General features: G+C 32.2%; 1 long non-coding RNA gene across 1 annotated transcript; it reads left to right on the top strand.

Moving 5' to 3' along the window:
- The first annotated feature begins 6,589 nt into the window (after positions 1–6,589).
- Positions 6,590–14,943, top strand: LOC145691546 (uncharacterized). Its single transcript, XR_014132408.1, has 3 exons — positions 6,590–7,034; positions 10,283–10,367; positions 14,920–14,943. It is a non-coding gene; the product is annotated as an uncharacterized LOC145691546 (long non-coding RNA).
- Positions 14,944–17,139: the final 2,196 nt, after the last annotated feature.

Genomic DNA, 17,139 nt, shown 5'->3' with positions numbered 1-17,139 from the left:
TTTTAATATATTTTTATTATCAGTGCATTTATAAGAACAATATATTTTGGATTAGTGTTGTTTTGACTACAAAGAAACAAAGAAATAAATTAAATATTTCAACAATTAAAATTGTAGAATAACAGTGAAAGCATTGTTGCAAATTTTGACTATGTTCTATTTCTCATTGTTGTAAAATATAAAGCTCATTTTACGTCGTGAAATTACTGTGCTTTATTTTTCTATAAACAACTAAAATATGTAGGATAGCATTTTTAAAACTGTATAATAAATCTACTTTTCAGAAAATGTAAAACAACGATGCGGTCTGACAGACCGCTCCATAGTACTTATATGATTATTTTCGTCCATAGTACTTAAGGATTAATATACCCACATGTTCGCCACGTGGTCTGTTATTTAAATACTTTCTCTTCTTTTATGAGTCTTTAGCAAGTTATTTACTCACATGTTCTGCTACAGTTATCCATTGTACTTCATAACAAATTGGTACATTGATGATTTCTTCTCAAAGTTAAAGAGGATATGTTGACTCATCTTTAAGTTTGGTAGTTGCAAAAATATTTATATGCTCTCTATGATCCAGATAAGCATTTATGTATGTTCTGTTGGCCTGCTTGTACCATTCTCTCTACAAAAATTTAAACACAATATAAGTATATGTGTTTTGACGTATCAAGGGGTACATCATTCTTGATTACTTTTATTACAAAGTGTTGTTACATGATTGTACACAAAGCTCTATTATGTTTCACGGGACATTGATATATTACGGTTCCCAAGACTTGGTAGATTAGATACAACCCACACTTAAATTCCGAAATACTGAAATACTAAAACTTGGTAAACGGTCTCTAATTCACGAAAATATAATTCTCAAAATATGGGAGTTACTGCAGAACACTTCTGAAAGTAAGGTAGCAAATATTAGAATTGCCGTCTCATCGACACGTGATTGATTATTGACCTAATTTACAATCTGTGATGAAGCGTTACCTTTATATAGTGAAGTACATGGCGTCTATACTCTTTCATAGAATATAGGTACGTTGATACATTCGTGTTATCGTTCGGGAGGTGTACGTTGTTTGACGTTTAATTTCAGAAATACTGAGAAGACAAAATACGGTAAATGATATTTAGTACTCGAATATATTTCTGTCAATTTCAATGGTACAGGTTTTCACATTTTATGGGTCAAACAGAGTCCAAAAATGTCACTCTGGCGTCAATTCTACTAAAGAAAACTGAAATGGAGGCTCCTTTTCAAAATAGTTTTGGGATACATAGCACCACCCTTTAGAATTGAAAAATTGTCAAGAAACAATGGGTAAATGGTCTTTATGACTTTAGCTTACATGGTTCTTTTGTAAATTGGAATGATTTGATTGATTCATCGCATGGGCGAAACATTACCAACATTTAAATGGGAAATTTACTTTATTTAAGATGGAATACTTTATTGCATCATATGATATGGATGAGAACAGGGCACAATTTAATGTCCTTTTGCAAAGTTATCTTCTTGAATTCTGATTGATGCATTCCAACTGTAACATCAGATTTTGTGTTCAAACCCGATATGTAATTATTGGGTGTCAAACCTATTAATATTCCTCAGACATTTCTAACTTTTTTATTTTATTTTAGTGACCACTTCTGGTCTAAGGTCATCATGGAAAAGTTATTCTTGGCAAAATGTGATTCGTTCATGGCGTTCAAATATTTGGTCACACTAAAAACAATGGAAGTTTTAAAAATTATTTCTATACTTTTTTGTTTGGAAATTATCGAAACCTACTATTATAATCATAACTAAAGTGTAAGTCTTTTATGAAAAAAATAGTAGTGGAAACTTTACAGTACTTAATAGAATAAATTGTTATACAAGGCAAGTCATGAAATAAACAAAAGGTCAGACATAGAGTTCAATAATTGGAAACCGTTAAATTGTTAGTGCAGTAGTGCAAAAACAGATCAAGTTTGATGATTAGCTTGAAACATTTATTTTCTGATCTTTGTTTTGAAATAATGCGGTTGTTTTTTTAAACTGAATGTTTACCTCGTAGGTAATTACTAAAATCGATTACATGCAAGAAAAATGATTTCACACTTCCAACAGTGTTTACAAATCATTATAAAAGATAATAGAAAGAATGTTATTGTCGATGCAATTTGATTGGTTATCGGTTTAAAATCTTTGTTTAGATCTGTCTTTAAATCTTAAAATATTTCAGCCGTAGTAATGAAGTTACAACTCAGCCAAAAGTCAGTGATGGAAAGTTACTTTTACACATTGTGATTCATTGATCAATTTCAATTCATTATTTGATTTTCTGAAAGGATTTCAATTTTTTGCTCTAACTTTTCGATCCCTGTTTGAAACTTTAATTTCCAGTTTGAAAGTTTATTTTTTTATTTGCTAGTTAGAAAACTTTCTTTCTACGTTTTAAGTTTGAAAAGTTTGTTTGAAATTTTTATTTTCAAATTTTGGTATAAGATTTTTGATCACTAGTGTACATTTTTTATTTGAAATTTTTTGCCAGCTTTTTTCTGGTTTGATAAATCTTACATTCGCTGATTTTTATTAAATTAAACATTATAGTTTGATGTATATTTTCACTGATTAAAACGTTCTCTGATTAACACTGAATAAAAAGTTCAACAACTCTGATCTTCTATTTCAACCAATACACAAAATTTGTTTCTCTCATATATATATATATATATATATATATATATATATATATATATATATATATATATATATATATATATATATATAATTAAACACTTGAACAAGAAGCTGTTGGAGCTTCTATGCGGATGCCTAAAACAGTTACTTTCTGTTATATGGTTTTCGTCCCTAAAAATAAAGAAACGACTTTGGGTGTTTTAATGGTAAATTCAGGAGAATTAAGGGACACGCTTACAGGGGGACATAACCAGGTAGCAACATGGTGAGGGGAGGTATATATGTTTTTATTCCGTTCATTTAAATTAATATCATTGCTAATATTTGCAAAATATTCTACCATAATATCAACTGGCTAATTACAAAGAAGTATCACGTGAATCATCTTGATGTCTTGTGTTTCATAGCATTAATAATCAATTAAAACCTTGTATTTTCCAATTTTTTTGAGTATAAACACCGCAGGAAAATGTATGCTTTGAAAAATAAAGTTGTTTGAAATAAAAACCAAGGAACATTTAAGCAGAAAATACACTAATATCAATATTTGAAACAAAGAAAAGCTTTAGAAACAAAGCAATTTTTTGAGAAAATAATGATATCTGTATAAGAGCGCATTGTTTCTGATCTCCTTGTGGGCAAAAATAATAAGTGTTATCATAATAGTTTCAATATTTTAGAAACTTGTTAAAAATATGCTTAAATGTATTGCTCATTCATTAACGAGACCTAATGGGATTTATAGCAATTATCTGATGTATCATGATTTTTTATTTGTTATGCAAACAATCGGACAATAATAACATATTTATCGGGACAGTGTATACTTAGTTACATAAATATTAGCATTATACACCTAGGTATATACATTTAAAGACATAAATGGAAACAAAGTTTTATCTTCTGCGAACATATTGTGACTTTAAATACATATTTGATACAAACGTTGGTACTATATATATATTCGACAATTTTGGGGAGTGTGCATTTAAGATAAGGTTAATTAATTACAATGAACTAAATTTTTTGGTTTAATTCCTCTTTTCGTATATTTTAGGTGTATACCACTACATTCTAAATAATGTGTAATAATGTGTTTTTCGTTTCAGAATGTAATATTAAAACCTATATTGAAATGTTGACTAATGGATAATCATTGTAACTTGTCAATAAGGACACACTAAGTTCACTTCAGTTATTTTGCTTAAAATTAGCACAATACATATAAATCACTGAAACCAAATATTCCATTATATCAAATCAAAACATCGGAAAATACTATTCATATTTCTGTCACAATTCATAATATATTTAAATCTGCGTTTTAACAAAACTAAAGTAAACATTTCTGTTAGTTTCTTCATTTAAAAATGAGAAATAAGCACAATAATTTCGTTAACTCATGTGAAATAACTTATTATCCATTGTGTATAAACATAAAAAAAGCGAATGAAAGTGATTTGAGAAAACTTCAGATGCCAGTGATATCAGGAAACCGGAAATATATCAGTAAAAATATCCATCGTAAGAAAATAGGCATCATCCTATTTATCGTAATTTAAGATAGTAGAAAAAGATAATTTGTAGAAACATTTATAAATTAACTTCACTCCGTTAGCATTAATCAGAAATGAATAAATAGAATGAAATATCTAGCCTATTATCTGCATTTCTGAGCTGGTAATAAGATGATGGAAATATAATAATAAATAAAATGGTGAAATAGAGAAAAGGAGAGAAATATCATAATGAAGGAATATAACTGTACTAGGTCACCACAAGAATGCACTAGTAGCGTAGTAACACTACTTTTCATTGAGTATCCCTCAGATAGTACCACAGACAACTAGTTGTTTGCCCAAATCGTAGATTAAAAATATGTTATTCCTGTATTTCATAAAGGGTATGGTTAAAATTGAAATGATGGTTAAAAGCGTACGAATGTTTGTGTACAATTTATGAAATGCACTTACTGTAAAAATAAGACCAAACGTTTCAACTGAAAATGTAGAAGTCGAACACAGCAGCAACTAAGATTTCACACTAATTATATACTCTTAAATCGTCATACATAACTTCATATGAGTCCAATATAGTAACGTGTTTTATTGTTGTTTAGCATTACTTGTTATTACATTTAAAATATTTTTTTAAATAACTTATATAGTTTGACCCGGGAAGGGCCATTGTATCTGTGATCTCTTCCTGCTGTGTGAAAATCATGGAAACATATAAAGGTGATTTCTCGATGCCTTCCATTCCGATGTATCAGAATCATTAAAATAACAGTGATTAATATCCAAGTTGCTGTATCGATCACTATGATTTCTGGAAACATGTCTACTAGAGAACTTTTGCTTCTTCCCAAGAGACCGTTCACCTTGCTATTTCGCTTAGACCAATTCAGTAGGGTTGGACGTTCCGGTGAACCATCACTAACGTAGCTTTAAGAATAATTAAAGCACCAGTACTTCGTAACCAGCACACAAGTGTCTTCGTAAGGGTTGATAAATATCAGAATAAGATATCTTACATAACATCTATCTTCAATTCCAATCATCTTCATCAGCAACGATAAATTCTTACATTATCACGGAAACTTCTAAGTACTTTACTGTGAGAAGAATGTTCCACAAGCGACGAATTTGTTCCTTTCTATTAAACTGATATAAATTACTATCATGAAGTATTTTCAGTATATATATAGTATGTGGGTGTGTTAGTAATTTCTTATACTTTGGTTTTAAAACTACATTATACACATCATTCGAATAATCGACAATTTAAAAACCTGATGTGAGAAGTAATCCAGGAAAATATATGTATGTCATTTGCTAGTTGAATACTCTTACAATATATTATTTCTGTGTTACCGTGAGTAATAAATATAAGCAACCCAAACAGTTGAAAATGTTTTTATTTAATCAAAACTGTAGTAATACGATGCCACTGAAACATGAGAAACGAAGCCACTAGTAAGAGAATTATCTCTTAATGAATATAATATAAATCTTCATTCATGTATAATTCTAAACTCATCCTAATACTAGTATATTTACGAGAAAATATAATAGATAATACTCCTCAAACCAGAATGTTGCGAATTCTATTTGACTGGCATGGCTGATTTTCTATTTCGAATATATATTGCAAGGGAAATTTAGAAAATACAATGTGATATTGTGCAATTTATTAATGTATATTATTTTAGTATGAATTTCATCATGAAACTCTACAAAGTAAAACTGTAAGGCTTCCCGTTATGCAGAATATCCAAATTCTTTACACATATTAGTACTAACCAATACATAGTGAACTTAACACATAACATGTGAGACCTACTATTTAATTAAAATAATTCGCCTTGGAATATTTTCATGTAATTTTATTTGTAACTGATACTAACATGCCACTGTTTTCTCTATGCACAGAATAATAAATTTTAATGTAAAATCCACATATTCATCTTATTACAACGTTTTCGCAAGATGTTTTCTTATTAAGTACTGAAACAGAACCTACATTAAAAACACAATAAAAATGAAATGAACAGCACTTGTGTGAACTGAACAACTATTAACAAATTCAGTAATATTATACCCATTGTACTTTATGCGTTGTAGAATGATTGAATGTTACAACATATTTATAAAACATTGAATAAGACAATTGGACCATAAAAATATCAAACGTGTTTATCGCATACGTTGAAAAATAAAAGCAACAATTGAAAAGAATCGTATTAAATGTTTAGCTTTGAGTAATATTATTATTGGTACAACACTGAAACTAAGTTAATTGTTTTTAAAATAGTGTTAGCGTTTTATAATATTTCAGTTTGATCTACTAAGATATAACATAATAGTAAGTCATTAATAACTATAAACCAATAGGTGAAGCTAAGATAATGCATGCCGAAATTATCAATTTATATCTTGTTATTTAAACCTCCGCTAAGATGTTTCAATTCTTTGTTCATTTATATGATTCCAACATAAGTGTGTGTGTAAGGACACCTTTGATAGGGTAGTTCTTGTTAAATAAAAATGTTGTAAGTAATGTATCACGTAAGAAGCATTTTTATTTAATGCATACAAGTTATCAATATTACAGAAATACATGAAATACTTTGTGATGCGATAAGAGAAGAGTCTATTGTATTAAGAGGAACCATCAGGAGATTGTGTCTGAAGTTTCTTACAATGTGCGAAGAGAAAATGCAGTTCCAATTTCGGTGCTGGTGTTAGCAAGCTTACCTAGACTGTTTTACAATATTAAGAGAACTTCCTTCATAGATGCAGTGAACAGAAATACTCGTTTCTTCTGTTCACAAATAAAGGTCAGTTTTTGTTATTTTCTTCATAAGGTCTTTATTTATGTTTCACTCATTTCAATGTTAACTTTGTGCGAAAAATGTACCTTTTCCTCTTTTTCGTTCTTCGAAGTGGAACAGTTTGCGTATTCTTTTGTGGGCAGCTGAATGAATGATATTATAACAGTGTGCATAAGTGTAATACACACACACACAGAGAGAGAGAGAGAGAGAAGGAAAGAAAGGAAGGAAATATATGTCTTAGAATGATAATACACCGAAGAGAAGACATACCTAAAATCTATGTTTTGTATATTTTCCCTCTACACTATTAATAAATAGCCCAAGGTGAGCTTTAAGAATTTCTTGTTATTAAAAAAAATTCCCCATACTGCGAGAGAACATCATAAGGCTGCGTAATGTCTCAAAAGTAGTTTCTTGCATTATACGAAATAGTACTATTATTGCACGCAGATACTGGGGCTAATAGGATATTTTCTTCCCTAGGATAGTATATGGAAACATTTATTCCGTCATGATTTAAATAGAACAGAAAAATTGATACTGGGTTAAGGCGCAGTATTAACGGGCCGAGAAATGATATGCTATTGCCTTGTTAGTATTTACCATTACGTGATGAAACTGAAACCATGAAGAATCGCCAGTCAAAAATGTGTTCACTAAGTTCCTCTGTGGGACCTACCGAAAAATAAACCAACTCTGTTACTGAGATTGAATTTTAGATCGTCTGTTTATGTTTAATTTTCATTGTGATTAAAGAAAACTTTTCACGTGTCAATTTTATTGCTTGTATAGTGTGATGCACGGTCGCTTGCTTGCTGTCATTTATTATCAAGTGCTTGAAAACGAACTCTCCTTGTTGTAATATAACTTTAAAAGCTCAAAGGAGAACGCGTGGAGAGAAATAATGAAGCAGCTGATCTTTTGGAACAATACCAATCCGTGTCCGCTCAACATTCTTCAATTCCTTGAACTATAGTTATTTGTAGAACTAACTGTTTGCAGCACTATTGATTTCATTTCATTTCCCTCATTAAGGAGTCACTACACGGGGCGAAGTTGAACTTAACAACATATGTTCTTCAACTGGATAACTTGTAGAACTTTTAAAATTTATTACGGATGGATTTCAGCAAAATAGCAAAAACTAACCTTTAGTACAATGTCCAATGCAAACTGCTTCTATTATAAGTATATTTATGGTGTTGGTGGCAACACTATAGAAAAGATATGGATTTAAGTAAATACTCCAAACACATGTTACGGAGTTGCTCGATTTGAGATCTCTCTCACTGCTACTTACGATACATTTTCGGAGAATTCAGCTGATAAATGAGCAAAGAAAGAGTTGTATGTCTCATTTCGTTTCGATATTTATTAAATAAATATTTACAACTTGGCATTAGAGTATTGCTATTCACGTACCTGCGGAAGGACTGATTATCTGCCAGTGTATTGGATGAAAAATTCTTCTTTCATTCTTGGTGTTTGTTAACTTGTGTTCAAGGGTTCTATGTTTCTGCGTTTCCACTTTCAGTGTGTTATTTCATGCTAGTTTTGCTTTCTTCGTCCGTTTTGGAACGACCTTTATTTACAATAAAGATATCGTATTAGATAAGGCATGATACTTGAATCACTTAAAGAGGTAAGCAAATAGGGAGAACACTTCATTTGCATTTACAGAAGTAATTTTGTTTCAGAATGAGGCCTGGCACAGTAGTAGAGTGCTTACTTAGTATCTGGGATGTCGTGGGTTTCAAAATCGGGACCTATATCATAACTGGGTTTTCCAATAATTTTGATTCTCCCATCAATCAAATTCCGAGATAGTACCTACTAATAAAAACTGTGGTCGTACCTTCAATCTTACTTTTCGATTCTTTTTCTGCAGATAAGCATTTGTAGCCGATGTACAGAAACAAAAATAAAATAATATTTGTTCCCAGATAAAATGGAAGTAAAGTGACTAAATGTTTTTCTTTCCAAATAATAACATTGCACTCTTTATGGCAAATGTTTTTCACTCGGTCATAGCAGTTTAATAAACTAGGTGAGTGATTGGCAAATTTTACTAACTGAGGGAGACGAAGATAACAAGTACTCTACCTAATATAATATATTAAAACAAGAATGGGAATCATTGCCCTCTGCATCAGATTAGGAATCGTGTCACGGGTCAGATTGAACTTTCGGAGTGGACGTATCTGTCATACAAGAAGTAGTTTTCGTATCCCTGGCACAGGTAATGAACTCCCACCCACTTGTCTAAATATGGAGGGGTGATTATTCTAGATATAATTTTTGCACTTATTTGCTAACCCTTGATGATATGTATCGGCATTGTAATTGTGGGCTTTCAGTGGCATATGTAGTCTTGCTGTCTCCTCTACAATGTATAATAATTAAGAGCAAATGCCAAGAAACTTTCAAAGGAATTTGTCAGAACTGTACATAAGAGCAATATAACTCAATATACTGCAATTTATTGTTAAATTATATAATAAGGAATACATGTGAAGTTATAAGAATTCCATACTATTGGGGGAGAAATACACACTGCTATGCAAAATATAGAATATTGTGCATCAAATCAAGAAAAATACCTAAGAAACAATAAAAATGTAATTTTCCAAAGGTAATTTATGTATTCATATTAAAATAATAATTTGAATTATCTACACCGTACATACAGGGAACTTACTGTTTAACGTTTTAATAAGGTAATCAGTAGGGTTTTATTGTAGCATTCATTTGATTTTGAGTTTAACGTCCGTTTTAGCTGCGAGGCTACATGAGACGGGACCTACTAAGTAACGAAGAAACGGAACCACATGAGTTCCCGTCCGGAATACAACCCCTGTCTCCAACTCCATAGTGGCGTACGATAACCGTTTAGTCACGAAGAAGAGCCTAGCGTTTCATTGTGTTCAAAAATGTAACATGTAATTAATTATATAATTTAATGTTACTGAAGAATGTTTTCTTTATGGTTCGATTTAAATCAATTCTAGAACTTTTTAAGATAAATGTATCTTCTAGATATTCAGCATAAAATCAAGGGAGAAGTGAATTTACATGTAACGTATATAAATGGAAAGTTATCTTTGTGTCGTTGATGTCAATTTTATATTATTATAAATTTGATATCCAAAAAAAAAACATGTCTATCTCATTACTGATTGTAATTCACATACCAGACAAATTAAGTATATTAATAGAAACTTATGCATTACTATTTGTTTTTCGATTTATAGATGGGTCACCACACGTTCTGGGTTCTAAGCTGCAATACGCTCCTTTCTTTCATTCAGATGGCTCTTTTTCAATATAGTTCTCATGGTGAGTAACTTTTAGATTGAAAATTTATTAATTAGTAATGTTATTGAAACAGCTGTACAATACATGATCATGCAGTCTATTAGAAACAACTTGTTCTTTGTGACAAATGCTGATATCTGTTTTATTTTCCTTTCCTGCACGAAGTCATAACAATGAGGCAAGAAGAACTGTTTCTATGACAATAGCACATTCCGCCAATTATAGAGACGGATTTCTCACTCTGCAATTGTAAATGTTTCACCCTTTCTGCATGTTGCCAATTTGAGTTGAGTTGAGTTGAATTTAGTTTAGCGTCCCGTTAAGCAGCGAGGCTATATGAGACGTAGACCTACTGATTAACGTGGAATCCGAACCACATGAGCTCCCGCCGGGAATCGAACCTAGGTCTCCCACGCCAAAGGCGCGTACGCTAATCGCTTAGCCACGAAGGAGCTCGTTGCCAATTTGAATCTAAACAAATGGACATTGTTTTAGTCGACTGTAAACTGGATTATTAGACCTGCTAGTTATTGAAAACATTTTTTTAGTTCTTCTTTGTGTCATGTAATTTTATAAAACTGAATTTTCTTGCAGTGAATAATTTCGTGTTTCATTCCCGGACGCTAAAGCTGGCAACACTGAATTGAACACTTGGCGCGCGAATTTAGTTTTAAGAAAGGAGAAAGTGTATCAATTGCAGTTTAAGAAAACATAATTTTCTTTAGAAATTTTACTATTTGAATAACAAACTTGTAGACTGTGTTGTCATAATATGCTTGAGGGCTGCATTTAAATGCGATACTAAGTAATTACACCATATATAGGATGTTTCTCTTTATTCAAGCAAAATATACTACTACAAACACTCATATCGAGACAGAAAGACTTCAATAATAAGAATTCAAAAATATAAGCTACATGAAATAAGTTGAATAGAACTTTGTATCTGTATAAATATTGTATATGAGATTTTATAGAAGAAATTTTAAATATGTATATATATCTAGGACATATCAATGTCGGAAGTATTTGTATATTAATATTATTCTTCCACTAATATCGTCGAAAGTGGAGGCCTAAATACTATAATTTGACGGTATTATGTGATTAAAATAAATTGTCGCAAACTTTCAAATGTATCATTTGGATATTTTATTAATAGAGAGTACAGTTGATAAACGAAATGAATTATATGCTATGCAATACACAAATATAATATTTCTGTATTGCACGATTTATGATAAAAATCAAAGCGAATAAATTTTCCAATCTACAGTTATAGATAAACCATATATCGCATGAAATATACAACAGCACAATTGAGTGACAGTATATATATTGCACTATAATATTCTAGCTTAAAACTTCGGTGCTTTCTTTTTTTCCCATATGACAGTTTTCAAGTCAAATAGTTTTTAAAAGTTGTACTAGGTATGATTAATACCGGGAATGAAAAAGTTCGTAATAATGGCATTCCACCTCTTTTAGAGTATTAGAACACATGTCATCCTTAGACAGACTTTCGTGTAACATCCAAAGATGCAGTTTCTGCAACCAAACCAATGATTTTAATATACTTTCTTTTTTACTATTTGATCTAACAACTTTTCTTTTGTGATGTAAGTGCCTGTGGTGATTGTAATGTAACATAATACCAATGTTACTATAACCCATCTTTTGTCAATACCATCTGGAAAATATTTTTTACCATTATCATTAACTTTGTGCAAACACAAGGAAAGTGATTTTGATAACTAAACGTTTGCCACTCATAAAATGCCCATTTGTTTGAAAGGAAATCAACACTAATGCTTTTCCTTCTACTAGTATGTCATAAATTTTATGCTTATAATTTTGTCTTCATTTTTTGTAAATAATTGTTATTGAAAAATATTGAAAGAAAGATGTTCGTTCTCATGCTATAGATAATATCCACTTTATTTACTATGATATTGATTCCATGAAACCTGAGAATTTGTTATATATTATCAGTAGTCAATAGTGTAATAAAGTGTTCACAATTTATATGGCTACATTTTGACCTACATAATTACTTGATAGCTAGTGTTCTTGTTTTATAAGCTAGGTAAAACTAAATACAATATAAGTTATTCAATAAATTCTAGAATAGAAAACCCTTCCCACAGACAGGCTTAGTAAATACACAGGCTTAGAAAGATAAAAAAGAATGACAGCTAACGACGGCGGGTTTTTCTGTTAGTGCAGTAAATTGAGTTCTTTGTGTGAAGGATATCAAAGTCACAGTTTGTTTTACTGTAGTAAACCTAAATTTATGGTTTCATGACTTCCAGATCGTTCGCAATAGGGTGAGGTATGCTGGTACAAGTAAGACTACTCTATTTTTCTTAGCCGCATACGAAAATAATGTGTTGTTTTCACTGAAATAATCCATTACACTTCCAATTGCTTTTGTTTTATCAGCAAGAAACTCTTTTAGTACTCTTTCTTTTCCTTCTTCATAGTACCTACATAAGTGAGACGTTTAGACTTATAACGTCTGTCAGTTTTATTGAAGAATAGCAGTTGTTTCCTGTCAAACTAGTGTGTGTATTATCAATGTTTCATCAGTCTGATGACACTCTATGTACTTTTCAAAACCTGTTTCTCAACTTCACTTAGGCTTTGCCCGATATTTCCCTTACCTTTATAAATGTATTCATTACTGAGATAGGAATTACCCAAATCCACACAAATACATTACTTTGAATCCGTATCTTGCTGTCTTTTTAATATACACTTTGAATGGACATCGCCCCCAAAACACTATCAACATTTCATCAAACACAGCTGCCTTTCATTGATTATCAGTTTTTTGGAAGGATCAGACACTGAATCCGTACCATCAGCCTTTCTACGTTCTGCATCAGTTGTGGCATCATCAAAGCGCAGGCATAACATGAAAATTTCAAACCGCGTACAGGAGATAATAGCTAACACTGAACATTTCCCACTGTAAGCAGATATTCGTTTTAACTTTCCCGGACGGCGTCTTATGTAATTACAAAGAAAGTGTATCACTATATATTACCATTTTCTACGACTTCCACAATCTGTATTGCTTCAATTAACGAAATCGAATACCAAATTTAGATTCTCATCATCGTGACCAATTCTTTGTAATTTATCTGTTAGTTCGAATATCATCTTTTTTCGTATTCCCCACATAGATGGATGGATATACGACGTAATATAGGATACGATAATATGTGTGTGATACTGTATATATGCCAGCCTGGGTTGCTAATTCTTAAATACAGAATGTACCACGTAGAGCACTGAGAGCTCCCCAAATTGTTTTAGTTAGCATTAAGACTAACTTCGAGTAACTGATACACCTAAAGTATGCATATTGCAAGTGGTTAGTAATGGGAATGAACCACCTTTGGTGGCATTGATCAAGGGTCAAACAAAGCCCAATCAGAAACGATAAGTAAGACGTTAAGTTTGAACCTGTGTATTTAAATAAGTCATAGTAGTTGGTGTCTTAGATTTTGCTGTGTAATGTGAAGTCAGTATGACATTAATCTGTGTGTAAGTCATGTATAAGAATAGTGTTAGCGCAATATTTGGTTGTGACAAATACTTTGGTTGTTTAGTGGAAGACGTTCAGCCCAAGAAATGGAGATCCGTACTTCCAGAAACAGTAGGTGGTCGTATTTCTTACCGCCTCTGGTTCTTGTTGTAATATAATTTCGAACACCAAGCTCTCCAACTTGTGACCACATTTTCCCTCCAATTCTAGATATAATTCTTCTCTTATCAATGAATAAACTAAAATTTTTATACTACCAAAACTGCTGGCGTTCTAGAAATACGGTTTCAGCACTCGTGCCGATTTTCACCCACGTGTGTCCTAGATCATGAAAGATCTTAATCAACCAAATTCTTCTAACATCGGCTCAACATAATGACAAGAAAATAATGTCACTTTCTTGATATCCGCATTGTCCGGTGAAAGTGCGTATGTTAACAAATTCGTTACATAACATTACAAGCATTTTTGTTTTTAATATAGTATGCACAGAATCTAAAATATACACATAATGTTATATTAGCACATAATCTTATAAACAAAGAATGAGACAAAAATTATATTTTTGTTTGTTTGTAAGAAACAACCATAATTTTCAAATATAATTATTACATAAATTTACATTTGAATTATATAAAACATCTATCACCTTGACAATATATTATACAGAAACAAGCTCCAGTAAATAAAAGTCCTTAAACTATTGATTTACCGTACTTTTAATTTTAAGAACTGTAAAACACGACGTTATATTATGCAGTAAACGAAGAACGATAAAGGAGGTTCCCTGCGTTCTTCTTGATCTAGAACACTTTCTTTAGAGCATGTGCCATCATTTGAAGCTACTTTGGTCTAGAGTATATAAGATAACTTCTAGTATATACACTTGCTATAAATACTGATGATATTAAGATGTCTTGTTTGTGTTAATATATTTCCAAGATTATTATAATCCTTAATCTGATGCAAATTGTTCATGTTTCATGGAAATAATTGTATTTTATGTTATATTAATTTCAGGGCCACTTACACCATATAAGAAACGTAAGAATTGTATTACTTGAACCATTATACATTTAGCAAATAATACATATTTACATAATTAGTACTGGTTCCTATTTACAAGTGGAGCATTACTCTATAATTTTCTTTGAAATAATGAAAAACATTAATTTTCTTATTTAAATCTTAATTTGATTTAAATCATTAAATCTGGTATAAGACTTGTATTAGTTGAAATATCTTATACTATACTTTATATATATATAATTTTTAAGGTGACCTATTCTGCTGAATTGCTTTCATGAATTGCTGAGGTGGTCGCACACACATGAACTTGGCTGGACTTCTATTTCTGTATCGAAAGGTTCGAAACAAATTAGTAACTCAATATACACTACCCTGTTCTTAAAAGGAAAGTTAAATGAAATATTGTTCTTTCGTAAATCTATTAATAGTATTCTACTGGACTGTGAAGTAAAATCTTCAGCAGCTATTGCTAAACACTAAACATAATCATTATGGTCTAATTTAATCAATGATTAAACTATTGCACTCAATATATACTTGTAGTGGACATTGACAGTGAAACATCTGATAGGAAACCTTAATTTGTAATAAATAATTTTCGGAGACCTTCGCAGGCAGCACAACTGCAACAGAACTTGAGAATGATTGATAGAGGTCCGGCACCATTTGCAGGGTGATTTCCAGCCATTCCTGTTGAAGTACAGTGACAAGATTAGGACGTGAACGTGGCGGAAATGGCAACGGCAGATGCTCAAACTCACTGTCATGCTCATCTAGCCACTCTGTGAAAAGTGGTTCAGTTTGAATTAGACGGTTATCTTCCTAAGAATCTGCAGCACCATGTGGGAACCGTGTTTGAACAAGAGGATGTACCTTTTCCTTCAGAATGTTCCTCTAGTCCTTGGCAGTGACAAGGCCAATGGGGAGCCCAAAGTCTGCCACTATATTCCATCCCATACCATTATGGATCCGATCCCATGCTTGACTGTTGGCACAAAGCCGTCTGTGATGTGTGCATCAACTGGACTTCTACAGATGAAAACTCTCCTTGTTGTTCGGAAAACAATGTAACTGGACTTATCTGAATCCTCTTTGTGGCATTTTTCACACTGATGAAAACCTTTTGTAAAGCAACCCTGCCGTGATGTTGGGCTTATACGGATTTCAAGTAACCTTTTGCGTCCACACATGTTCCATGAGGTATGTATTCACTGCTACATTCATTGCCGAAGAGTTGGTTTTCCTGCAACCACCTCAGTCAATGTTCTGACATCTTTTTCAGACAACTTTTCAATGAAGTTGCTACTCGTGGATGTCGTCCGTCTTTCCTGTCCATACACATGCATCACCCTACATACTGTAGCTCTTGAGATATCACAAAGTGTTGCAGTTTTGAACACAGATGCACAATGAGATGACTATTCAGACCCAAGAGGAACGGGAAAAGAGAATATGTAAACTTGATATGATGAACTGCATTATAATAGGCTTACAGGACGTGTAGTCAGAATAGAAGAAAGTATTAACGCTCTACTGGAAAGTGGGAAGCTAGAATTCGAAATCCGCTATGGAAACAACGGTTAAGAAGATGTACACACGGATGGAAGAACAATATTAAAATGGATGAAAGTTGCTTGACCTCTGAATGGAGCTATGGATATAGAGGTTGACGGTCAATTATATCCAAAATCGTCAAAAGTTGACTTAATTTAACTGTGGACGAGATACCTTTACTCTTTTTATGATCGAAAGGACATGAGGAGCTTTGAGGCACGCTACTAAGTAATATGATCTTTGTGTCATACAGGTTGCACGAAGTCACAACAATGAGGCAAGAAGAACTGTTTCTATGACAATAGCACATTCCGCCAATTATAGAGACGGATTTCTCACTCTGCAATTGTAAATGTTTCACCCTTTCTGCATGTTGCCAATTTGAATCTAAACAAATGCACATTGTATTAGTCGACTGTAAAATATTTAAGTCTTACGTCCCACGCTTGTGCCGGTTGGCTACAGGAGATTGTGATGGTGAGAAAGGAAAGAAATGGTGGAATGAAGAAAGTGGGGGTAAAGGGAGAATTCCGAACAGGGTGTTTGTCCACCACAAACTTCACTTTGCCCGAGCTGAGATTGGTTAAAGGACCCCATGCACCAGAAGTGAACGCTTTACCACCGAGTCACCGCGGGCTTCATGGGGTAGATCGGACT

The sequence above is a fragment of the Thermobia domestica genome, chromosome 8 (genome assembly GCF_964235325.1).
Source record: "Thermobia domestica chromosome 8, izTheDome1.hap1.1, whole genome shotgun sequence".
NCBI lineage: Eukaryota > Metazoa > Arthropoda > Insecta > Zygentoma > Lepismatidae > Thermobia > Thermobia domestica.
Note: the sequence above shows the minus strand (reverse complement) of the source record. Positions and strands in the feature narration are given on the sequence as shown.